General features: G+C 33.7%; 1 protein-coding gene across 2 annotated transcripts in view; it reads right to left on the bottom strand.

Moving 5' to 3' along the window:
* The window catches only part of LOC120414139 (uncharacterized), an 87,244-nt gene that overhangs the window by 51,399 nt on the left and 8,150 nt on the right, over positions 1–27,695 (bottom strand). The window contains exon 1 of one of the 2 annotated variants that reach the window (XM_039575175.2): positions 11,314–11,458. The exons of the other annotated variant lie outside the window; for it this stretch is intronic. The gene's annotated coding sequence lies outside the window, so the exon portion shown is untranslated. Of the gene's footprint in view, positions 1–11,313; positions 11,459–27,695 lie in introns of those variants that run through there. 2 annotated transcript variants of the gene reach the window in all.

Raw genomic sequence — 27,695 nt, 5'->3', positions numbered from 1 at the left:
AAAAATAAAAAATAAAAAAAATACAGTGAGACACTTTTGGATTTTAAACTTCAACGATTTTTGTATTTTTTTCATTAGCATGTTTTGAAGAGCTTTTCGTTGGATTTTCTTTCTTTTAATTTGTTGTAACATTGACCAAAATATGAGATCGATCTGACGTCTACAGCCAGAGTTATTCAACTGTCTCATTGTAGACGAACTTGCCAGGAACAATGAGACAGCTGGGGAACAATGAGACACTCTACGAAAATCAACATTTTTCTTGCAAAACATCATGTTTTTGTATTGTTCCATTGCAGGTGACTTGTTTTGAATATTTTCAAGCAATTTTGTAAACATGAAACTTTAGTTAACAAAAGTTATATTAAAAAGTATTCCAATTTTGTAAAGCCATATATTTTACCGAATAACTTTATATTTTTGGTTAAATGAAATTCAAACTCAATAAATATGCCAAAAATCACTTCCAATTCATGTTTTGAAAGATTTCCATAGATTTTGAAAAGTTTAATGAAGAATAATCAAAGTGTCTCTTGCATAAACTACTATTTCAAAGTTAATCATAGACTAACATTGAAGACTGAGTACTCTTAAAAAATTTCTAATAATGTGAATTAAATATGTTTTTTTTATTTAATTCAAAAAAAGGCATTCGAGATTAAGCCTTAAAAGACTCTAGGCTTTACGTCAAATTCTCACTGAGTAAATAATTCACAAATATTTCTGTCGGATTTCCTTCATTTTGTTTTGTATTTCACCTCTTGGTGATATTGAATCGGGTTTCCAATCTTGTATCACCGCCTTTCTGACCGCCATCTTGGATTTACAATTTCTAAATCACTTAAGCTTGACAATCAAAAATAAGACAACAATGTTTCGTGGTTTGATTATCTGAAGTGACATTTTTTCGAGGCCTCTGGATAATTGGGTAGATTAGTCATCAATAAGACACGGGGAACAATGATAAAATGGCTCTCACAAGATGTAGTTTCAACCAATGAGGCTCATATTTGGGGGAAAGATGTGTCTACTAGATACACGTCTGCCATAAAAGTGGCTGTGGTTATGGAGGATCCCTTGCAAAGTTATTCATACATGTTTGATTCTGGGGTTTAAAAGTAAATTATGACTGAAAATTACATTTTCGCTCATAGGCTGCCATTAACACCAAAACTAATATTTCTCCAAATTTCTTTCGTTATTTCACAGGGCATGAGTTGGGCTACAGTGTCCTTTTATTAGGTTTGACCAAAATTTAGAATATACCCAGGCTGTCTCATTGTTCCCCACTCTTTTCGGCCCATGGGTTTGTTTTCGGCCCATGGGTTTGTAGTTTATGCAACAAGTTGCAAAAAGAGGATTTTTTCAGCACGAGTCGTACATTTATCCAACGAGGTTCACCGAGTTGGATAAATACGAAGAGTGCTGAAAAAATCATGTTTTGCAACGAGTTCCATACAACATTTTTTGCAAATCCGAAAAACACCCATTGAGTGAAATTTTAAGTCAAATTTTCATGTATTTTGTCAATTAATCGTTTAAATCAAAAAATGTTGAAAAGTGTTACTTTTCGAAACAAGAGCTGAAAAGTTCAACTTTTCAGCACCCATTTCAGTGCTGAAAAGTAGAACTTTTCAGCATTTATTTTGAAAAGTGTTGCTATTCGATTCTGTTATTTTTGGTACAGAAAAGTAGGCTATTTCGTCGTTCAAGAATGACAGGAAAAGTAAGTAGTTTCACGACGGAATTGCAAAAAATATGTTTCGATATTGCACTTTGTCGATCTATTAAAATAAGCCAAAATTAGCACTTTCACGCGCTCGCGTTAATAAGCTGGCGTTTATGCTTCAACTTGACGACTTGGCGACTTGACGACTTGGCGACTTGACGACTTGGCGACTTGACGACTTGACGACTTTACGACTTGACAACTTGACGACTTGTCGATCTTTCGAGCGAGAACGAGCCTGGACTTCGAATTTTATGTTCAGTATATGAAACTGTAAAAAATCAACAATTTAATCAGAAAAATAGGTTAAAAATGAGACGTTAAACACTAATAAGGCAACAGCTCTATAATTTGAAATTTAGAAAAATATTCACATTTTGGGCACAAGCTGTTCATGGCGCATGTTTTCGAATGAATGTTTTATTTGTAAAATAGTCCAAAAATACATCTAAAAATGGTTTTGACCACATTTACCGGTCCAAAATTGTAAATCAAAAAATGGAATGCTCGCCTCCTAAAAATCTGAAATATTAAAATTGTGGGTTTTACGAGCGGTTTTCCAACGATCGAAGGCACAAATTTTTAAGAGCGGATACAGATATCGCAAAAGTATTTCAGAAAAATAGCTTTAAAAAATAAGGCTTTGAGTTCCGGGTTTCGGGCCAAAATTCAATCAATCATTTTTTTAAGATTTCTGAGTAAAGCGTTTTTCCAAAGCAAACATTAATCCTTTCTTTTTTTTAAGAGCGAGTCCACGAGCAAAGCATACCCATCTCGCCTCGACCTCACCAATCTGCCTGAAATTTTCTGGGTGTGTTTGTACATATAAAACTAGCATCTGCCCAAAATATGAGCACTCTACGTCAACGGGAAGTGGGGCAAATCGGGACACAAAGTTTTAAGGTTCAAAAACGTCAAAAACCGTAAAAAGGCGACTTCTGCAAAATTCAATTAAATTTCAAAATTCAAAATGCATTTGGAGGAGCTTAAAAAATGCAACAAAATGCAGGGTAGAGCATCCCAATTGGTTGAATCTAAAGGGAGTTATTGGCATTTTAGTGAAAAAATAGCACAATTTTCAAACTCAAAAAAAAGTGTTCCATCCAGATATCAACTCGGTTCGACCTGCAGCTTGTAGGGGACATCTGAGACTACCATTTGAGGATGAGAACGCTTTGGGTAAGGCAGTTTAACATATTAAATTGACACTTTTACTTTTAGTGTAAATTTTTGCTCGGGGGACCCCTTAGATCCCATTTTCTGGTAATAATTTTATCATATTCGTGTTCCTGAGACAATTTCACAATAAAAACATGCATAAAAATTTGTATTTTCATCCATTTTAGCCCTTTAAAAAATAAAAGTTAAAAAAAATTATTAAGCTGCTTTTTTCTGGTGTCATCTAGTATCCTTGGAAACGAGCATGATTTTCAATAAATGTGAATCAAAGATTTTTTTCAACTTTTAGTTTTTAAAGGGCTAAAATGGATCAAAATGGATCAGCAGCCAGATGCTAGTTTTATATGTACAAACAACCCCTGAAAATTTCAGGCAGATTGGTGAGGTCCAAACGACGTCCCATACAAAGGGGTATGCCCTGTTCGTGGACTCGCTCTTAAGTCATTTTTCATTCAATTCTGATCACTCTCAAGGAGCCATTACAATACCGCAAACAATGCCAGAGAGTTTTATTCTCACGCACAAAAGATCTATCGAAAAGTATCAATCAGAAAGCGTTCATCAGTGTGCCCTGAATAGCTGTCTCATTTCTCGTCAAGTGACACTCCGTTGCAGGACTGCATAACAATGAGCTCCGATCGTCGTCGTAAACAGTTGAGGGGGTTGTTCAAGCATTACACAATGCAAAATTTGAGATTTTTAAAAATACGATAAGGATTCAATTTTTCTGCAATTTGGCTCTGATTCGTGTTGCGTAACACGATTTATATTTTTAGTTGCACTAACTGAGATAATCAAAATCAAATCAAATTATTCGCTCTACAGCATTGCCTTGGCGTTCTCGATTGCGAGATTCCTACTCGAAACTAGGTGTCCAAAGGCTTGATTGTTGAGGCAATTGCAAACCTCTTTTTACACCTTAGCTTCCATCCACCCCGGGATTCGAACTGACGACCTTTGGATTGATGTTCCAACGGCCTACCAGCGACTCCACCAGGACAGGACCCAGGGAGACCGACTCCTACACCTGGACAGAGCTAACGACCTAACCTTTTTAGGTTAGTCCGGGACCAACATTTACTTCCCGTCCGACGGAAGGCGTGATCAGACAAATCTCGTCTCAAAATTTGCCACCGGGACCTTCTGGGACCGAACCCAGGCCGACTGGGTGAGAGGCAACCACGCTTACCCCTACACCACGGTCCCGGCTGAGACGGACTAACTGAGATAATAATTCTAATTATTTTATCGATTCTCTTTTCTCTTAAAGATATTACAACAAAATAAATTTAAAAAAAATATGATTTTTGGGAAATTTTGGAACAAAATTTGAAATTTTTGAACTATTGTTTGCTAATAGATATTAATTTAGGAATCCTGGAGAGATTTGTAATAGTTACGTAATATTTCAATGAACCCCGCCTATCACTCATGGAACAACGGTCCTGCATTGAATCCTTGATGCCGCCGCTCGGACTGAATGATGCTGACAAGTGTAGCTGCTGGGTCCTTATCGGTGACAACGGCCATTGATGCTATCACCCATCCGCCTTTATCTGAAGGATTGATACGCGTCGTGAAACAAATAAAACTCTCTCTCTCGATGATTGTTTCCCCTTGAATGGAGAGATCGGTTGCAGATTTTATTCATATAAACTTCATCAATGAAGGCAAGTTGTGTAATGTAGGGTGAACAGGGTGCAAGGAATGCAATAAAGTGTCAGAAGCAGGAGCATAAGAACTTTAAGGATCGTATGCATGGTGCTCTGAATAAGAAATTGTTACAAAATGTTCAACTTGTAGCTTACATCTTTTTTTAACAATAAAAAAACACATAAGGAGTTGGTGAGGTTAAAACTTCTTGAAAATCCGCAGTTGGAGTTGGATGTTGGATGTCGGAGTGTTTAAAACTACTGACAGCCGAAGTTCTAATCTGTTCAGTTTATGCATACCACCCTTCCAACTCAAAGAGAATAAAGTTCTGCATCTCTATTGTGAGGTTAGATTTGTTTGCTGAACGGGTATCAAGCTGGTAGTTCAACAAAAAAGTGAAACTGCTCGTGGTGAAAATCCTTTGCTTCTGGTTAAGTTAACACTGGCATCATTGCCAGAGAGGAAACAATGTGAAACAATGAACCATTTGAGTTTGTAGTGGTTGGCAAAGCTTTCTGAAGCAAACCCCAACATAGAAGTGCGAGCTGCAGTCGGGGTTAACTGGCAACAATTTCATAACCCACATCTTGAGATATTCAACTTCCAACTCAGCAGCAGCTCAATTGCATAATCCTGCAACAAGTGGGCGCAAAAGCCCACCCCAAACAAAGTACATTCACCACGCCACAATCCAGCACCCAGCATCACTCAGCAGTTCGGACTTCATGACTCTTCAACTTGGCCGGAAAAAGACCACCCTCGCGTCCGGGTTTCCGGTATCCGGGTATTTCTCCACTTTCTACTCTACTTTACTACCACCAGAGCAACGAGTGTGCTGAAAGTTTTCCACAAAAGCACATTGTGCAAAGTTTCTTGTGCCGGATTCCAAACCTCCCCGTCTCACTTGGAGTTATTTGTTCGGAAGCATTCAGCACAGTGAATCTCCGCAAAAGACGGTGGACGACGATGGCGAGGGTAGGAAATTCAAAGTAGTCGTGGCACGACTGTTGTCGTCATACCGCTGTAAAAGGACCATCCAGGCGGCTACATCCGGACCAAGGTTCCGGACCCGATTCATCACTCAAGGCCGGGGCATCGATTTCAGCGATGAGGTTGATTGTTGAACCAAGCTCGCGATGGATGTTTGAGCAGCGATTTCGATTTATGCTTCGGTTGACGCACAAGAAATCCATCGCTCGGAGAAGATTTGAACTGAATATTAACATCCCGTTTCGAGGAAGAGGGGAGCCAGCTAGCCAGCGGAAGTGTGCAAACAGCACAAAAAGTTATAAAGTGGATGAACTTTTTGAGCTGCAGCCGAGCTGCTGGACTGTGCATTAGCTGATGAGCTCTAACTTGGGTTCGGCATTATGTGGGAAAGTGCAGATTTATGGCTTTTTGCTCTAATTTGAATCGTATTTACTTAGCTACAATTAAATTTATCTAATGATTCAGTATTTGCATGCCACTTGGGGATGAAGTTTGAAATTGGTTGTTTTTCACCTTGCTTGCTTGCTAGCAAAAATATTATTTGGTTTTAGAAAATCGACGAAATATAAAGCGTAACGCCACCGCGTAAAAATAGATTTCTCTGTATGTATGTCATATTTATTTATTTCTTAGATATAGTCCAGCCTCGATTATCCGTAGGCGATTTTTTTACCCCTAAACTACTCCAATATTATTTAGGATTTGAAAATCCAAGATGTCAATCAACTATTAAAATTTAAAATGGGTTTCTGAAATTCGAATTTGATGTTAAAAATGAGAAAAATAAAAAAAAAATACGAAAAACATTTTTTTGTTTGTGACTCACACGACATTGGGAAAAGTTGCCCCGATCCCTCTTCGATTTGCGTGAAACTTTGTGCTAAGAGGTAACTTTTGTCCCTGTTAACGAATCCGAAGTCCGTTTTTTGATTTCTAGTGACGGAGGGCGGTACGACCCCTTCCATTTTTTAACATGTGTTTTTCAATAATTTGCAGCCTGAAACGGCGATGAGATAGAAATTTGGTGTCAAAGGGACTTTTATGTAAAATAAGATGCCCGATTTGATGGCGTACTCAGAATCATCGAAAAAAAAAACTTTAAAAAAGTTTACAAAATTTCCCATTTTCCGCTTCTCGACTGTACACATTTTTGAAATGTGTTATTTTAAGGGAAATTCAATGATCTTTTCGAATCTACATTGACCTAGAAGTTTCATTTTTTTATTTAGAACAAAATTTTTCATTTTAAAATGTCGTGTTTTTTCTAACTTTGCTGGGTTATTTTTTAGAGTGTAACATTGTTTAAAAAATTGTAGAGCAGACAATTACAAAAAAAATTATTTGCAAACATAAGGGTTTGTTTGTAACCATCACGAGTTATCGCGATTTTACGAAAAAAAAGGTTTGGAAAATTTGCCAGAATACCGGGAATTTCCGAAATTTCAAAATATTTAGGTGGTGCACTTGTATTAAAAACAAAACAATGAGGCAAAATTGATGTTTTGATTAAAGAGAAGGGTATCACCAGGGTTTATCCAAATGAACAATAAAAAACGAATCTCTTTCCAGTCTCTGAGAGAGTAACTTTGTGGATCGCCGATGTTTAAGAGGATTTTTTATTAACTTCGATTTTTTTTTCAATATATTTTACATTGCATTATAACAATAATACGAGAAAAAATACGAGAAATTACCATAAAAAATAGAATTTCTTTACAGTTAAAAAATCATTTAATTACATGCAAACATTCAAAACAATTCCCGAGCATGGGTAAATAACAAGGGAAATGCGTAATAATACCTTTCTTTGGTATCAATACCAAATTTTGGTATTCTTGGACCCTTTAAAATTTGTCTTAAGGATTATGCAAGAGCAAAATGTGGTATCATACCAATTTAAGGTATTGTTTTGATATTGCAAAATTGCAGAATTTGTCAATGATCGAACACCACATTTTGGTATTCTTTTGGTATTACAGTATTTTATCAAATTCCTCTGCAACTATGGGAAAATTTTGACCAATTTTGACAAAATAATTAATTTTGCGCTAAAATGATGTCTCAAAGCGAATGCTTTCATTCAAAACCGGAAATTTCAAACTTGATTTTAAACATTTTTGATATACCCCCTATAGAAATGACTTGAAATTGTGGAAAATTTTCTAAGTCAGGATGGCACATTTTGGTATTATTTTGGTATTGAAGTGTTTTATCAAATTCCTCTGAAACTATGGGAAAATTTTGACCAATTTTGACAAAATAATTAATTTTGCGCTAAAATGATGTCTCAAAGCGAATGCTTTCATTCAAAACTGGAAATTTCAAACTTGATTTTAAACATTTTTGATATACCCCCTACAGAAATGACTTGAAGGAGCGGCCGTGGCTGACTGGTTACGGTGTTCGCTTTCTAAGCGAATGGTCCTGGGTTCGATTCCCATCTGCTCCCAACGAGAAAGTATAGGAAGTATTAATCTTGAAACTCTAAACATGAACGAAAAATCAAAGTCGCCCGAGTCGGGGTTCGATCCCCCGTCCTTTGGATTGGTAAGCAAAAATGCTAACCACTAGGCCATCACGGCTTGGTGAGCGACGTCTGGAATTAGGAATACTGTTACTATCAAACTATATACGCGCTGGGTCCTTGTCCATTTGACAAGGGTTCGGAAGTTCTAAATAACGTTTGAACCCGATTGGTGCAAACGTTCTTCAGGGCGGGGCTTGTCGATAAAAGCTGAGGGACCTCGCGCTCGACTAGCCAGCGTAGAAATGGGTCTCCGAAGCTCGGCAGAGCTAACACCTTCCAAATGCCTATGCGAGTTATTTGCATGTATAGAATGTAGATCTAAAAATACATGGAAACAACTCAATTTGTAAGAAGCGACCGCGTGGTCCCGTTTGGTTGGTTGCACACACACACACACACACCCCCTACAGAAATGACTTGAAATTGTGGAAAATTTTCTAAGGCAGGATGGCACATTTTGGTATTATTTGAATATTGAAAGGTTTCATCAATTTTCTATGAAACTATGGGAAATTTGTTAAAAAAAATTTACGAGATAATTAATTTTGCGCTAAAATGACTTGAAACCCAAAAATGTTAAAGCTGATTTAAATTTTTTTTGTGATATACCCACTAATATTTTTTTCAAAAACGTTGAAATATCTCTAAGTCGGGATAACCAAATACTTTGAAAAACGAGTCAATCGACAGATTAATGAATTTTGGTGAATTTCAATTCAGTTTCATTTTAATTAGACTTATTTTCAATCTTGTTATTTTTCAGAAGCTTCAAGAACTTCAAGCACAGGCCGTTCATCAATGACAAATGCATTCGGTGTGGTGAAGAATATCACTAATAACAACATGGAATCATCAGGTGAGTAGATTTGGCTGTTGCATATGAATAATTTCCGTTTTTTCACTAACTGCAACTGCTGCACTAAAAATGGTATGAAAATACCAAATTTTGGTATTACTTGTTCAAATACCAGCGACCATAATGTGCCCTTGGTTGCCCAGTAATAGATGGTAAAATACCATGAAATCATACCAAAATCGTGTATGTGAAAGACCACAGAATTACCAAAATATGATTTTCCAAGGGCGCGGGAATACCTAAAAATAAAACCATGGCAATACCAAGTTTTGGTATTTAAGCAATGTTCAAAAATCCAGAAGACCTCAACTTGGTATTGAAATGGTTTTATTTTGAGGTATTATTTTACCCTTGGAATAACATGGTTTGGTATTGTTGTGCCCTTCCACATACAAGACTTTGGTATGATTTCATGGTATTTTACCATCTATTACTGGGCAACCAAGGGCACATTTTGGTCTCTGTTATTTGCCCAAGTAATACCAAAATTTGGTATTCCCGTGTTATTTACCCCTGCTCGGGTACCTGTCAACTCCAAACGATGCAGGAAAGGCATTACTTTAAACTATCAAAAAAGTAAAGCAAAAGAACGCCCCAAAAGGTGCACCAAAACATGAACCAGTTATTCGCTGTGCTCGTTTTATGTCCGCAAAACGAAAGGAAAACATTGGGAAAATAAATTCGCGCACCCTGGCGCGCTCTGTTTATTGTTATTTTTGGGTGCCACAATTTTCTCGCGGTTTTTCCGCTGCCAGTTTTTCCTCGGCGTGTTTTTTTTGCTACTGATTTAAAGGGAAGAATAAAAAGACAAGAGTAGGGTTTGAAAATGGGTTAGGCTTTGTTTAATAATAAGTTTGGTGAAAATTTTATTAGAATAGTTTGTGAGTAATTTTCAAACATTGATACAGGATTGAACCATGATCACAATTTCGCGTATTATTCACAAGGAAATTTCCCAACATTCTGAGAAAAAAAGTTACCGGTTGTTTGCCTTGAACGACTGTTTTATTCCTGTTTGTTTGTGATTTTCCAAAGCAAACAGAATTATCTTTTGAGAAAAGCGAAAATATTTCCTGTGGTGTGCTACACCGTGATTGCGGGGGCATGATTATTGTTTTATGCAAAATCGTTCCGTGGAAAGTTTGGCAATTTTAAAATCTTATGTGGGGGACACACGGCCAAAATGCAACCTATTTATTCTTGTGTTACATACTTTCTTCAGAAAACGAGAACGAGTGGCTAACAATTTGGGTCAATATTGATATTCCTGAAATTGCGTTCATATTTTTATGACACTTTTTTATGTTTGCATTAAAATGGCAAAAAGTTACATTTCTCACCAGCTTCAAACATTTTTTAAACATAATATCATAAATTTAAAATTTTAGCTTCTCATCAAACCTTAATCGGTTTTCCTTTAGTGGAATTGATCACAACCAAACACAAAGAACGTTGACCAAATTACGCTCCACTGCCGTTTAACCAGAAATGGCAATGGACTGAGGTGAACCAAAACAAAACACTCTGTCGTAAAGTGCCACTTGTTGGTTTATTGCCCCATCAGCGATCACTATGAGGGGGCAAAGGGAAGCATATTTGTCCGATTTGCAATTTTGAAAACAAAAATGATTTTGAGAGCAAATATGAAAACATTTAAAACTAATCAAATGAGACATTTATGCTATTAAAAACTGTCATAAATTGTGGCGTGTGGTTCACCGTACAACAATTTTCGCGAAACTTTAGCCGTCGTTGACAGATTATTTGGATTTTTCTATCCTTCTGGGATCATTCTCAGCTTTGAGTAAATAAGGATCTGCTTGTTTCATTTGATCCGGGCGTTGATGAACTAATAAAGCAAAGAAGGAAACCAAAATTTAGTACAGTCAAGACTCGATTATCCGATATTTTACCTTGCCTTCGGGTAATCAAAACTTCGGATAATCGAGTCACGAAAAAAAAAGATTTTTGTTGTTGTCTTATTTTTGATAATTTAGCCTTAGTATGACCCTCAAACTAGTTTTAAATGATTTAGAATTTATAAATCCAAGATGGCGGCCAAAATGGCGATGAGGAAATATTGAAAAAAAAAAATGCATTTTTGAATTTTACAGGCAATCGTCGAGGCTTCGGATAATCGAGTCTGGACTGTAAATGGAGATGGCTTGAATGAAGTTTCGTTGAATTACGAAAAACGCATAGAAAAAAATAAAATGAAGTATGGAAAAAAAAAGGCTAAAAACGACTAAAATTTCTTAACATTAATTCATAACACTGTCTTTAAATGCTTGTAGTTCTTATGCAAACAACACAATAAATGTTCCCGAAAGTCGTCTTACACAATTTTCCGAACAGGTAATAAATAACTCATAAACTCACACTTGAAGTGTCCACTTGAGCCAACACGACACGTAACGTAACAAAGTAACAGCAATGATTACACTTGTCGCCGTTTGAAACTTCCAATCTCCCTTTTCGTTTTCACTCTTTAAAAATTGCAATAAATCTTTCTCACATAATTAAGTATCGCCACCCACTCTTGAGTACAAACAATAAATATTTTTTGCTTGGATTTTCTTCACAATTTTAAATTAAGTTCTGAAAACATCGTATCGAATTTATCTTTTCAAGCAACTAATTCTGCTCTCTTTTTATCCTCATACGTTATTTTAATATCTTACTCTAGACTCTTTAACCGTCACACTTTTGAAACGACCCCCGATTGAAACAAACAAACATAACTTTGTGATGCACCGGGGTGCGGTTGTTGTAAAACAACATGTTTTAAAAAAAAAACTGACACTGTGCACAGACACACGTTTAACCGGCCGTAAAGTGAAAATACACCCGATTTTGACGACGACCACGACGGCAGAACCTTTGACGGTGGTGGACCGTTTGGGTCTGAGTTATGGAACTGTTGATAGCCGAACAAGGACGACGGTTGGCAACATAGCTGTGAGTGATGTTTAAAAAGGTGAGTGAAGTGGTACTCATTTTTATGTTTATTGAAGATGGGTGATTTTTTTTAATAATGTATTGTATTTTGTGAAATACTTTCAAATTGTCAAGAGTGAAATTTAAAACGAATTTATTTGTAACTATTTATTTCAAAGATCTCTTACAAATATATTTGTTTCATAATTTAATAGGAATACTCAATCAAATAAAAAGGCAATATCAACTTGTAAAATTAAAAAAAAAAAACATTCATAGTACACATTAAACCCAATTCAGAATGAAAAAAAAAAAGAAAGAAACAAGTCGTTAACTGCATACAGCGAAGCACTCACTGTGATGATGGGCTTTTCACGTGATAAATGCGCATGCGTACCTGTTGCTTTGCATCGTGAGTACCCGCCAGTGTTAGGGTGGCTGGCAGTAGAATTTTTTAGAATTTTTCAAAATAAAAATAAATAATTTTGTTTCATTTATTATGTTTTCAAGCATAAAAATATAAATAAGTCGACCGTTTTTAAATAATCTAAAAAAGTAAAAAAATGATCATTTTTTTATCTTTGTTATTCTTTGGATTTTAAATAAACTTCAATTTTTTATCCAATGTGATTCAATTTCAATGAATATTTTTTCATATGAAATACCTAGAAAAGCTTGAAAAATCTCTTTGAAAATGTCTAAAAAATCCGAAAATAAATTATATGATACCAGTCAATGTAAATTAAGATTATGTTTAAAACTCATGTTTTATATAAAACCTATTTTACAAATTATCTATAAGTTACTTTCGCCAACTGGGGTAAATCGGAACTACAGTCTAAAAATGTACAGGAGACTTTGAAGCAATACATTTGGAAATCGTTGTAATAATTGTTTTGTTTACATTCTATGCAGAAAATTGGCATAAATAGCTGTTTAATTCTTTACTTCTGTCCTGATTTGCCCGAGATTCCGGTGTTTGATGAAAGATAATTTAATATCATACATTTTGTCAAAATAAAAATCATCAGTATACTTAAATATAATAACCAGTTTTTAAAAAGTATATAAAATCTAATAGAAAATGTTTTAAAGGGCTAAATATTTTGAATCAGTAAGCCAAAGTTTTGTCAATTTTCCCTAATAAGCCAAATTCATGCTAATATATGAGCAACTCTCTACAAAATCGGCCGATTTCGACCATTTTTATTTTTTGTATTTTTTTATTTGGCTCAAACTTTGTGGGGGCCTTCCCTATGACCAAAGAAGCTATTTTGGGTCATTGGTTCACCCATACAATTTTGGCTGCTGTCGTTTCAAAAATGGTACGTAAATATTCAAACAGCTGTAAATAACTTTTGAGTGAATTTTCTGATCAATTTGGTGTCTTAGGCAAAGTTGTAGGTATTGTTGAGGACTATTGAGAAAAAATAGGTACACGGAAAAAAATTGCAGATCTTCAATGTCTCTTAGACAGTTTTATAGCAAATTTGCTGAACTTTTCAAAAAATATTTTTTGTTTTTAGTAATGGTCTTTCATGGTTACTATTTTTAAAAATAAAAAAAAAACTGCAAATGTTTCGCTAAAATCAAACACGGCGTGTTTTTTAGAACATACATTTCAAGCAAAAATAGTCATCATTACTGTAAAATGTGTCTTAAAGGAAATTTTCTCAGCTTTCCAATGCTTCTAAGAGCAAAATGTTTCATCGGGAAATTTCTGAGATATTGATTTTTAAAGTTATTTGTTCTCAATTCCTGTATTATTTATTGTAAACTTTGTAATAATTATTCTGGAAACTTGTCAAATGATGTTTTTCATGTGTCATTTACTCATCAAAATGAGCAAAATAAGGCAAGAAACAACTTTGGAGAAGGTTGCAAATCGCTAAATATTTTCAAAATTAGGTTTGACCGAGTTTTTGAATATATGAGATTTATTCAGAAATGAAAATCATAAAACCGTATTAAAAAATATGTTTTACAATATTCAAAAGATAATAACATAATGTTTGTGTACGAATATCACGTTTCTGCTCGAATTTAGCTTGAATTAAGCTGATAAAACCGATTTTTTTGTTGCAGGTTTGAGATTTGTTAGGATATCACTAGATTTTTATGAAAAAAATATCATATTTCCTTGACCAAACATTAATCAATTGCATGGATACAAAACATGTTATTTACACAAAATTGAATTAAAAATTACTGAGGCGAGCTTCAGGAGAAAAACTTTTCATGAGTATGAAATGATTTTTATATTTTTTATTTTTCATGAAATGATCAAGGAATCAGCAATATTATAGAAGTCTTATCTTATCTTTTTAAAACGTTTTGAAAATACTTTGATTTTTGTTTAAATAGTTTGGAATGGAATACTCTGTTTGATATTTTTTGTTAAATAATATTTTATTTTTGTTTAAACCAAAAAATGTATGTGGCAGTGTTTTCAACATTCAGAGATAAAACACACAAATTTTACTCCTACATTTAAATGCATTTTCAACAGTAAAACTTTTTTTCGTTATTTCATACACATGAGAATATGACTTTTGAACCTTGCAACAGTAAATGGTAGTTCATTTGCGATTTTTAATCATCTTTTGGATCCATGTTCCCGGTTCAAGTATGCTTTAAGAAGTTTCATATTTATTCATAAAAATCCATTAATAAACTTAACAATCTCAAACCCGCAAAAAATCGATTGAATCAGCTCAATAAGAGCAGACACGTGATATTTATACACAAAAATTGTGTAATTATCTTTTAATTCTTTTAAATAATATTTTTAAGAAGGTTTTATGATTTTCATTTTTGAATAAATCCCATAACTCGGTTAAACTTAATTTTAAAATATTTAGCGATTTGCAACCATCTCCAAAGTTGTTTCTTGCCTAATTTTGCACATTTTGATGAATAAATGACACATGAAAAACATCATTTGACAAGTTTCCAGAATAGTTATTACAAAGTTTACAATAAATAATACAGGAATTTAGAACAAATAATATAAAAAATAGATATCTCAGAAATTTCCCGATGAAACATTTCACTCTTAGAAGCATTGGAAAGCTGAGAAAATTTCCTATAAGACAAATTTGACAGTTGCGATGACTATTTTTTCTCCTTTATTTTGCCCAGAAAACACGCCGTGCAAACTTTTAGTGGCTATATCTTGGAAACAGAGCCTTTATCAAAAAAAAAATTAGTATTTTCGGTTAGAAATTCAATTTCGTAAATAAAAAATACGTATTTTGGAAAATTGAGTATTTGTGAAAAAAATTGATAAAAAATCCACAATTTTTTTCCGTGTACCTATTTCTTCTCAATAGGCCTCAACAATACCTTTAACTTTGCCGAATACACCGCTTTGATCAGAAAATTCACTCAATTGTTACAGCTGTTTGAATATTTACGCTCCATTTATGTTTGGACAGCAGCCAAAATTGTATGGAGACTTGTATAGGTGAACCAATGACACAAAAAAGCTTATTTTGTCATAGGGAAGGCCCCCACAAAGTTTGAGCCAAATCAAAAAATACTAATAAAATCCATTTCCTGTTTTGGTAGAGAATTGTTTACATGTAGAATACAAATTTTAATGCTTCAAAATTCTAATTGATTATTAAAGGTTCAACTGGTCATCTATTTCCACAACTAAATCTGAATTTTCAGACCATTTGGTTTTTTAGGGACAAATTATTTAAAAAAATGCGGTATTCAAAATTTCCCGGCTTTCGAAAAATCCCGTTATTTTTGTCCCTGGACTTCCTGGGACTCAGATCTCAAGCATGGCACAACATATTTTAAAATTTTCTTTTGTTGAATTTAGTAATTCCTTTTATTTTAATAAATGCAAACAAATTTGCAAAATTCATTCACATAAACATTTTTTATGCTTAAACCTAAAATATTTTTAAAAATAAAATACAAATGTTGGCTCTCTGGCTTCTGAGATCCGACTAAGATCTCCGTTTATGACCAACTTCCTGGTTGACTCAAATTCTTAGAAACATTTTCATTGTCGATTTTTCTTGGCCTAGGACTAAACTGGCTGGAAGTGATTACGATTTCTATTTTGAATGGCTTTTTCCTATTAATAATACACAGGTTGCAAAAAATCAATTAAGGGTGCACAGCAATTAACAAACTACCGAATCCAATCCAGTAACAATTTGATGGTAAAAATAGCAAAACTTTGCTGTAAATAATTTTGTAGACAGTACTTTTGAGATAAGAAATAAAACATTTCCATCGATAGTTCCCGCAGTTTTGAAGGTACTAGAATATAACACAAATCTTGGTGCAAAAAGCTCTGGTTGATGTGCACCGATATGTTTGGAAGGCTTAATATATGTAAATGAAAAAAAAACGAAGTTGACTTTATAGCTGTCGGCCACTATTGCTAGTAAACATTCTTCATACAACTAAATTAGGACCATTTACCTTATTTTTTCTTAACAAGAGCATTCCTGGAATGTTACTGGAAATTTCAAAGCCTCTCACGACTCGTGGGTGACGAGAGCGTGAGAACCCCCATTCCCCAGAGTTCCCAGTAGTCCACCAACAGGAAACATGCTGTGTGTCCAGAACTTGGCAGTCCTCTCGTCTATGCGCAACCAATTTGTCAATCCCTGTGGCGGTTCCCGACTTTTCCTCCGTTGCCACAAGGAATTAAATTCCGGTGTCGTACAGCCGGCGCTCGTCAAAACGGAAGCGAGTAACGATGATGAAGTGGTTGTTTTTCTTCCTGGCTGCTTAATTTTCCACCGGGAACACGAGGGGACAACAACCGGGGCCAGACACGAGAACGTGGTCACGTGGATTATGATGATTTATTGACTTGCGCTTGGTCAGGATTTGCATTTGCACCATCACCAAGAGCAAACTATAGGCTGGAATGCTTGATTTTGTACGGTGCAGGACGAAGAAATCGATGGATGGATGGTGGTGTGATTTATGGGTGAAATACGAAACATTCTTCTAGTTTTTAGTTTTTAGTTTTTAGTTTTTAGTTTTTAGTTTTTAGTTTTTAGTTTTTAGTTTTTAGTTTTTAGTTTTTAGTTTTTAGTTTTTAGTTTTTAGTTTTTAGTTTTTAGTTTTTAGTTTTTAGTTTTTAGTTTTAGTTTTTAGTTTTTAGTTTTTAGTTTTTAGTTTTTAGTTTTTAGTTTTTAGTTTTTAGTTTTTAGTTTTAGTTTTTTGTTTTTTGTTTTTAGTTTTTAGTTTTTTGTTTTTTGTTTTTTGTTTTTAGTTTTTAGTTTTTAGTTTTTAGTTTTTAGTTTTAGTTTTTTGTTTTTTGTTTTTTGTTTTTAGTTTTTAGTTTTTAGTTTTTAGTTTTTAGTTTTTAGTTTTTAGTTTTTAGTTTTTAGTTTTTAGTTTTTAGTTTTTAGTTTTTAGTTTTTAGTTTTTAGTTTTTAGTTTTTAGTTTTTAGTTTTAGTTTTTAGTTTTTATTTTTTATTTTTTAGTTTTTAGTTTTTAGTTTTTAGTTTTTAGTTTTTAGTTTTTAGTTTTTAGTTTTTAGTTTTTAGTTTTTAGTTTTTAGTTTTTAGTTTTTAGTTTTTAGTTTTTAGTTTTTAGTTTTTAGTTTTTAGTTTTTAGTTTTTATTTTTAGTTTTTAGTTTTTAGTTTTTAGTTTTTAGTTTTTAGTTCCCGGGCAGAAAGTCGCATCATGAAACGAACAAAAAAATAAGTTGAGTTGTTTTTGATATCATGGCATGTTTGATATTTGTTCCAAAAACTCTTAAAATGCGCGCCGAAATCTATGTTCCTTTCGATGTTTGTGGACCTTTTAGCATCAGTTGATAAATTTTCATTTTCTCATGATATTACCGGACTTAGAAAAAAATCGAAAGCCGAATTATTTTGGGACTTAGAAAAAAAATTGACCTCTTTATCATGAGATGATATTATTTTGTTTTATCATGTTTTCACTGGACTTAGCAAAATTTCGAAAGCCAAATTATTTTGGGACTTAGAAAAAAATTCGAAATCTTTATCATGAGATGATATTATTTTGTTTTATCTTGTTTTTGCTGGACTTAGCAGAATTTCGAAAGCCAAATTATTTTGGGACTTAGAAAAAATTTCGACCTCTTTATCATGAGATGATATTTTCTAGTTTTATCTTGTTTTTGTTGGACTTAGCAAAATTTTCACTCCTCGACAAAATTTCACTTTTCCGACACTTAGAATATTTTTGAAAACCCTGGATTATGAGATGATTTATAAAGTTAATTTTTTTTCAAGCGGGACTTAGCTAAAATGGCAGTTTTGTTAATGGACATTTTTATTGTGTTTTTTTTACTTTAATTTACTTTAAATACACTAGTTAAACTAATCACATTAAAAAGTATTTTACCGCATATAAAATTTCATCGCAAAGCGCAAAAATGAGCCCACGCGCTCGCTTACTCTCTCTTTTCTCTCTTTTTTCGTTCACTGCTCGCACGCAACGCGAGAGACATGTCGTGACAGGAATCGGCAATCGGCAGACAGACAGCTTTTGCGTTCGTGACGGGCTGGTTTGTTTACGTTTTCGCGCAGTAGTTTTCGGCGGATGAATTATAGTCCGCGAATCGCCGCGGGTTGTGAGTACGTTCTGTGACCGAGGGAGTGTGTGTTCGTTCGTTCCATGGCGTTCGGGAGCCGTGATATGTTGTGGTTAAGTGATTGTTTGTGTTTTTGTGGCTGGGGGCGAAGAAAAAGTTTCGCTCCGTGTTGACGGGTGCAAGGAAAGTTTCGGCCAAGCCGCTGCCCCAGAAAAGTAATCCTCTTGCCCAAGATGCTGCTGTGGATTAACGAGGAAAGGATTTTGGCGGTACACCAGGACAAGGACAAGGGTTTGTTTACGTTTTTGGTGCATTAGTTTTCCACTGATTAAGGTGAAGCCGTTGATCATTTTCAAAGAAAATTAATCATCATTATAAAATATTCTGTATTAAATAAAATTCAACGAATTTCAGCACCAAAAGGAATCAGCATGTGCCGGTTGTTGCCTTCTTGAAGCCACTGAAGGAATTTTTGATCTAAATCAATTGTGCTTCAAAATTTATATAATTTTGTGGCACAGTCATTGACGTCCTAGTTGGCAATCATTGATTAATGACGATTTCCATAACTTTACAAGGAGTGGGATAATCATTACCAAAAGGAATCAGCATGTGTAGAGCACTATTCTAAACAACTTGTAGAAGGAATTTTGTCAAAATATTGAAAGCGACGCAAAATTTATATCTTTGAACGAAAAATCATGACAATGATGGAAGTCTTCACGTTAACAACAGCCTGCGAATCGCCGCGGGTTGTAAGTGCGTATTTTGGCCGTGGGAATGTGCGTTCGTTGGTGTCGTTTTATGTGAGAGTTGCGAATTGTTGTTATTTATGTGAAAGTTGGTGTTTTTGTGGCTCTATGAAAAAAAAATTACGTTAGCTAAATCCTCCTGCCTACATGCCGCTGGTCATCGTTCCTCCTCCTCCTCCTCCTGCCGCTGCTGTTAAGACGTGGATTAACGCCGGAATGATTTTGGCGAATTTGACAGTTTTCGGTGGAGGAAAACAGCAGTGTCGATTTGTTTTGGTTTTTGTCGTCGGGTCATCAAAATCGCGATTTGTGGGGAAACCGTATTTGATCTGTGTGTTTTCGCGAGTGTGCGTGTGATTGTTTACGTTTCTGCATCATGGTGGTGATTGGGGACTGGACGTGACACTGTGACATTGTTTCTATCGTTTTGGAGTGTCAGCGACAGAAGGATGAACCTTCCTCTTGTGATTCCGGAGGAGGTGATTCAATTGAGTGGCTCGAAAGCAGTTTCACGGAGGAGGATGAGTCCACCTGAAGCGACTACAGATGTTGGTTCTACTAGTCAAGCCGACAAATATTTTTCGACGATTTTTTAAAATTCAGATAAGTATTGCTTGTTTTCTTTTTCTTTGTTTACTATTGAATTTTTAATTATTCCATAAATTTTGTTTGAGAATTGATGCTTTGTGTTTTATTTTCTCTTACAGATCTACTAACGGGCATTTTCTGGACATTCGGCTTCTAGAATTTTGTTTACTTTGACCAATCAGCTGCAAAAATGGATTGTGCTGCAATCATATGCTCTCTGGATGGATTGGATGAGGATTAACAAGGTATGTACGAGAATTATTATTTCAAAGTGAACCTATCACTTCAGTTTAGAAATTCTTTCAAACATTTCAATGTTTGTTTAGCAAAGTTCAGTTTTTCATTTTGTTATTTATGCTGATTTTGAATACACATTATTGACTTTTGACAGATTGATATAAAATTCTGAAAATAAATTATTTATTGATAAGGATTGCATATATTTTTTTGATTCTTTCCTTTAAAGACCATATTTTTGTTTATTTTTTTTTGTTTGGGAATTTTATAAATTTAAATGTTTGTATAAGACCGAGCCACGTTGCCCAGTTGTAACGCTTCCGCCTTGACAATATTTACAAATTTCTACACTTTCAAATAGGTTTGCTAGAATTTCAGGAAAATTTTCAGCGGCCAATGCAAATAAATTAGTGCATTATTGATTTGTTTAGTTCAATTGTACAGATTTTTCTTGACTTGGCTTTACAAAAAGTTTGATTTGTTTTAATATTGTTAGTAGTATGCAATTTTGGATGTTATTTTTTGTTGCCCCCTGATTTTTCGGGCAAACTTCGAAGGGAGGAGTGACAAAAACTTTAAATAAAATGTGTACCGTAAACTGGGGTGACTTTGATAGCCTGGGGTGACATTGATAGAAATTTGATTTGGCCACTAATTTTGATACATCCAATGTAACAGTCTCATTTATGCATACATGTTCGATAATAAGCTATCCATTGATGCTTACATACTCAAAATTCTCAAAAATGTTTAGATATTAATTTGACGAGCATTTGAAAAACCTATCAAAGTCACCCCGGGCTATCAAAGTCACCCCAGTTTACGGTACCAGCCTTACTTATTCACACTAAACTTTGAATTAATTCGAATTATACGGCAAATGATATGTATACAGCAATTCCCCACGAAATCAGCATGATTCGAAAAAAAAGTTCTCCGATCGGGCTCAAAATTTTTCTGGGGTATCCTTGGCCGAAATAATTCGACCCGTATTTTTTTGTTTGGCCATTAGGGTGATTTACGCCGTGTTAGGGTGGTTCGAAAAATGGCAATTTTCGTCGATTTTCGCAAAATCCAATTTTTTCAAAAAATCATATCTCCGCGCCATTTCATCCGATTTTAGCTGTCCTAGACGCAAATGAAAGGTGATTAGTTTGGCTATTTGGGAAAAATAGTAAGAAGTTTCAAAAATCTAGCTCAACATTTGAAAAGGTTGAATGAAAACATAAAATGCTGTTTTGAAGGTCTCGGGACCAAAGAGCCTATGTCTGAAAATATTTTTATCAGATTCCTCAGAAAATTTCACATAACATATCAAAAAATGGTGCAGTTATGTTTTCGATACACTGAGAAACGAATTTTTTAAAATAAAAACTGGGGTTTTCGACGCGCCACGCGCAAAAATGGGAAAATGACGAAAACGGGAAAAAATCAACTTTTTTCACTAAAACTGCGATACCTTAAAAATTTCAGCGATGACCTATACATGTTAAAATACCAAAATTTTCGTAATTAAAAGAGGCAACTTTTGGTCCCATGGTTTTCGTGGGGAGTTGCTGTTTACAAATATTTTAAAAAATTTAGATTGTCATTATGTTTAGTCTTCCAGCCGATTGTTTGCTAGAGTTTTTAATTTTAGGCTTATTTAATAAAAATAAATTTTACTAGAAAATCATATTATATCATTAAATTAATTTGTTTTATTGAAATACAATTGAAAAACAGTCTATATGAAACTTATATTTTCTTACTGTGTATTACGCTTTCTAAAGCAACCAAATTATTACAGAAAAAAACTATCTGGAAACATCACAACTTGTTATGATACTTTTATGTTTTTGTATGATATTTTTCGCCCAATATTTTTCCAGGAAAAAAAACTGGTCGGGATAATTTTATGTTTATGGATGATATTTTTCCGCACCATAGCATGATAATTTGAAGTTTCCAACACGAACTTAAGTTGATAATTTTTTGATATGCGTAGAGTAAATTATGTTCGCGTTTATGTTTGATTAACTCTTAACTGGAAGTTAACAGGTACTTGACATGTTTGTGTTTTTGCGAACATGACAAGTTTTCAGGAAGATGTAACTTTCTGCCCGGGTTTTTAGTTTTTAGTTTTTAGTTTTTAGTTTTTAGTTTTTAGTTTTTAGTTTTTAGTTTTTAGTTTTTAGTTTTTAGTTTTTAGTTTTTAGTTTTTAGTTTTTAGTTTTTAGTTTTTAGTTTTTAGTTTTTAGTTTTTAGTTTTTAGTTTTTAGTTTTTAGTTTTTAGTTTTTAGTTTTTAGTTTTTAGTTTTTAGTTTTTAGTTTTTAGTTTTTAGTTTTTAGTTTTTAGTTTTTAGTTTTTAGTTTTTAGTTTTTAGTTTTTAGTTTTTAGTTTTTAGTTTTTAGTTTTTAGTTTTTAGTTTTTAGTTTTTAGTTTTAAGTTTTTAGTTTTTAGTTTTTAGTTTTTAGTTTTTAGTTTTTAGTTTTTAGTTTTTAGTTTTTAGTTTTTAGTTTTTAGTTTTTAGTTTTTAGTTTTTAGTTTTTAGTTTTTAGTTTTTAGTTTTTAGTTTTTAGTTTTTAGTTTTTAGTTTTTAGTTTTTAGTTTTTAGTTTTTAGTTTTTAGTTTTTAGTTTTTAGTTTTTAGTTTTTAGTTTTTAGTTTTTAGTTTTTAGTTTTTAGTTTTTAGTTTTTAGTTTTTAGTTTTTAGTTTTTAGTTTTTAGTTTTTAGTTTTTAGTTTTTAGTTTTTAGTTTTTTAGTTTTTAGTTTTTTAGTTTTTAGTTTTTAGTTTTTAGTTTTTAGTTTTTAGTTTTTAGTTTTTAGTTTTTAGTTTTTAGTTTTTAGTTTTTAGTTTTTAGTTTTAGTTTTTAGTTTTTAGTTTTTAGTTTTTAGTTTTTAGTTTTTAGTTTTTAGTTTTTAGTTTTTAGTTTTTAGTTTTTTGTTTTTATTTTTAAGTTTTTAGTTTTTAGTTTTTAGTTTTTAGTTTTTAGTTTTTAGTTTTTAGTTTTTTAGTTTTTAGTTTTTAGTTTTTAGTTTTTAGTTTTTAGTTTTTAGTTTTTAGTTTTTAGTTTTTAGTTTTTAGTTTTTAGTTTTTAGTTTTTAGTTTTTAGTTTTTAGTTTTTAGTTTTTAGTTTTTAGTTTTTAGTTTTTAGTTTTTAGTTTTTAGTTTTTAGTTTTTAGTTTTTAGTTTTTAGTTTTTAGTTTTTAGTTTTTAGTTTTTAGTTTTTAGTTTTTATTTTAAACTCTTAATTTGAATTAATGATGACCGAGTTCCATTCTATTGAATCATAAAAAAAACCAAAATAAAAACTGGCCACCCTTCCCAGCTGAGTGCTACTCGATTTTCCCCTCCTTAAGCTTTCCAGTTGCTCGACATCCACGCCGACACATTTTCCCAACCGGCGCCTGGAAAATGCAGCTACCACATGGTCTGACTGGAAGGCTCTCTTTTCCTTTCTTTTCCTCTCTCTCTTGGCTGAGAATTCCAGGTTTTTCCGTTGGCTGGTTAGTTTATTCTTATCAATTTTATGTGTCCGCTCGAACTGCAGCAGTTGCCGAACCGAGGTCGTCGCGACAACATCGGAATTTTCCAACCGGCCTTTTCCGGACCAGGTGGAATGTACTATTGAAGGACTATTTGGTTTGGAGGTTGTGTTATTTGTGAATGGACCTGAAGTGAACTTTATGGAGAAAGGATTTTTTTTTGGTTAATGTGTCGTGCCGGAAAGGACATTATGTAACAATTAATATCAATTAAGGACTAATTGAATCAAATTAGCGGAAAGGAGGAAAAACAGTGACAAAAATTGTGGTTTATAGTGCAGTCCCAAAAGTTGCACCAAATTGGAACGAGTAAAATTTGCAATTTTGGATTAAATCTGTGCATTTCGGAATTCGGAAAACGGGAAAACTAAAGCAATTAATTCTGGCTGCAATCGCGTGGAATAAATTGCGGTTATTGTGGCTTGGTGGCTCCACTTCCGGAAGATAAAACCTCGGTTTTGTTTTAATCACTGCTTTAACACAATGCATCGCCCAACTGGGACACGGCCGGGGGAGCTGGTTGTGGGTTTGGAAGCGCGTTCAAAAGTGCAATTTAGTGTGTGAAATTGTGAGTGGCTTAATTGTGAAACGGTGGCGCTGAGGAAGGACCCTTGAAGAGAGTTTGAAGTGCGGTGCAGCAAGGTTGCCAGCAGACCAAGTTAGTGCAGTGGAATGAGAATTGGATGGGGGAAGAGAGCCCGAATGTTGTTTGGTGATTTATGATAATAAATATTGCATAATTTGTGCCGTGGCTGAGGCCGAACCTGGGACCGAATATCGGAATGTTTTCCGAGCTGATGATGGGGTGGTGTGGAAAAGCGTACAGCTGGCAAAAGCAGTGAAGGTGATGAGGTGAGTAGGGGAAGGGAAAAACAAGGACGAACGTCGAATATACATTATACTGTTTGCATCAATGAACACTGCATTGGGTGAATTTGTTACTTTTTTTTTGGGTGGATGTACGTTTTTGCATCGGTTGGCATAGTCTGTAGCTCATGTTTTATGCATTTTTTCGATCAATTTTTGAGATTAATATATACCAGTCTAATGTTTAAAAAATCCTTGATTTTTGATTAAATAAGATTTTTTTTAAAATATTTTTTATCGTCAAAGCTTGGATGGTGCGGTTACTTAAAGTGACATTTATGTTAGACACATTCCGGCGTTGCAACGCTACGATTTTTTTTCTTTTCGTAATATGTCTCGTATGAAACCAAATCCATTCCAACACTTTAATATTATTACAGTTTCAGATTAGAAGTAACTATGGAAAACTAATATTAAGTCAAACTTTTCATTTGCCACATCGATAACTCCGTGGCGTTGCATCGGAGTGAATTTTTGACTTCATATAAATTATACTCATGTTTTGGTTATGAAAATCATTTGTCATCTTAATCGATTGATGACTGAACCATTAAAAAACGAATATTTAATTTACTATCTGCTTGCCAACAATCAAAGTCAATTTTAAACGGTTTATTATTGTCTAAAGTTTTGGATTGGTTTTTGATCAACAATTTGGGAGAAAAATGAAGGCAGTCTAATTAAACTTTGTACGTCCTAGTTAATATTTTTAAATAAAATTTTGAAACATATTTGATAGAAAATGTGACTAATTTAAAGCTGAAGAATTTATGATCAAGCTTGACTATCAGATAACTTCCTAAAAATTTGCTTCAAAATCTTTGAAGATAAATCAAACGGTTGCCTCTGACAAAAAAGCATGAAAGCATTTCTTAGTGAAAAAAAAATCATCAAATAACGATGTCTCAGGATGTGATGAACATGAAACATTACCGAAATTAGAGAAAATATAATTGAATTTGCAATTAATGTCTAACTTTCATAAAGGTTTTAAAACACCTAATTGAAACCTTTTGAAAAAATGAGGCGTGAATTCAAACATTTAGATTTTTTTATTTGGAAAGATCAGAAAACCACTCTAAAAATAATCACTGACACTTCGTACTTGTATGCATCATATATTTATATTATGTATTTTTATATTTGCATCAAACTTTGTGGGAACCTTTTGTATGACCAAATGATACATTTAAAATTATCAGTTATTGATAGAAGTCCATGTAATAAGACTATTGAAATATTAATAAAATCTGTATCTTATGAACGGATACCCTTATCAATTTATTGCCTTTCGTAAAGTTTTAGATATTACTTAGGACTTTTTAGAAAAATAGATTGACTCTTTAAAAAATCTAATCCATTTTTAGTTCGACTAATCTCACATAAAAATTATTAATGCCTTTTTGGCAAAAAATGGCATCTTTTAAGTAAGTTATGGTACAAGTTTGTTTTAAAAACGTGGAAAATAGTCATATTTTATTTTAGTTTTAGATATCCAATTAAATTTGCATTCTTTAAATTTATAGCACCTTAATATTTATGTAAGTTAAACAATTTTTTTTAATTGTAAGAGTCATAATTAAATCCTAGAAGATACTAATTTCGAAAAGATCACAAATTATCCTACAATATTGCTTAAAAGATATTGAAGATTTGACAAATTGTTGCTAAGATACAGCCTTGGTAAATAAAATAATAAGGCAACATGATGTTTTTTCTACAGCACTTTCGATTTTTTTCTGAAATGACTTCTGCAGGTTTATAAAGCCACGTTTCTAACAAAAAACGTGTGCAAAATCGGCCGGGTGCGGTGGTGTAGTGGCTAGCGCGGTAGCTTCTCACCCCAGTAAGGCCTGGGTTCAATCCCAGATGGACCACGCCTTCTATCGGATGGGGAAGTAAAGCGTCGGTCCATTTGCGTAAAAGAGGTTTTGAGTGACTCACCACACAAAACCTTCCGACGCCTAGAAATGAGCAGAAACTTGCAACAGAGCCCACAAAAGACCCGGGGGTCGTTAAAGTGGATTGCTTTGCTTGGTGTGCAAAATCGGTGCAGGATATTAAAAGTGTTTTGACTTTTTTTCACGCTTTTTCAAAAATCTAATTTGTTGGAAAAATTAACAGCAGTGCAAACGAATTTTTAATTTTGATTTTTTGTATAAAAGTCGAACTTTAAAAAAATGGGTAATATTTTTTTAATAGAAGTCCTAAGATATCCACAAATTTGCTAAAGACACCAAATTGATCTGAAAATCCGAAATTGTCAAGGCACAGATTTTTTAATATTTGTATATCATTTTTGTTTAAAAATTATGAATAATGTCTTTTTGGTTTTTTTTGGTTTTAGAAAAACACTCATAAAGTTTCATCCAATTAAAAAACCGGAATTAAAATTACAAAAAAATCCTTATCCCTGAGCTCTCTTCTTACAAATCCATCTACTTTAATTTAGTCCTTTTATAATGTAGGACTTGAATTCAAATAATTTGAAATGTTTTATTCGGATTGATCACAGAGTAATAAATTGTTTACATTTGGAAGGTTGAATATTACCTTTACAATTCCATCATACAAGTGGTTAAATAAAACATTTTAAGAGGTAAAATTTCACATTTTTTTCTGACATAAAAATTGTAACCGTTGCTAGTCGATCTGGTGAGCGTGAGATTTATGCGCCACTCCCAAAGGGAGATCGCACGCCATGTTTGTTTGCCCGGTCGAGACTCTTTAGAAAGACGAGCCCATTTTGTACTGATCCTCATCGGAGGATTCAGGATCGAACCAGCTAGATCACCGAGAACTGCCACTAAACGAAACCGAGAATCCGTCACGCCAACCACAAGAAATTACCCAGACAACTTACTCCAGTGTGTTGCTTCCCATACCTAAAAGCTCATCATCGGCAGTGCCGCCACCTGCCACCAGGCAGCGCTTCGATCGTGGCAGTGCATTCGACGCCAAGCTCTGTCATTCAGAAAACAGAACGAAAAAAGACGACGAAAAGTGACATAACTCCAAATCAAATCAACTAAAGAAACTCCACAAGTAGGTTTTAAATAACAGTTAAACGAACGTTTTATTCATCAGGAAAAGATCTAGGGTAGTTTTATTTCATAAACTCCAAAAACAAAGTCGAGTTCTCTTGTGTTCGTTTGGTTAGCATGCTTTATATTTGTACAATAGTGTTAGTGGCCATCTTCGTGTTTTCTACCTTCTACCTACTTTGCGTGTGTGCGTTTGATCTTAATTCTGTCTGTTTCCCTAACCGTGCTCATGTGCTCTTCCCATCTTCCAGCAATCAG

Source organism: Culex pipiens, chromosome 3 (genome assembly GCF_016801865.2).
Source record: "Culex pipiens pallens isolate TS chromosome 3, TS_CPP_V2, whole genome shotgun sequence".
NCBI lineage: Eukaryota > Metazoa > Arthropoda > Insecta > Diptera > Culicidae > Culex > Culex pipiens.
Note: the sequence above shows the minus strand (reverse complement) of the source record. Positions and strands in the feature narration are given on the sequence as shown.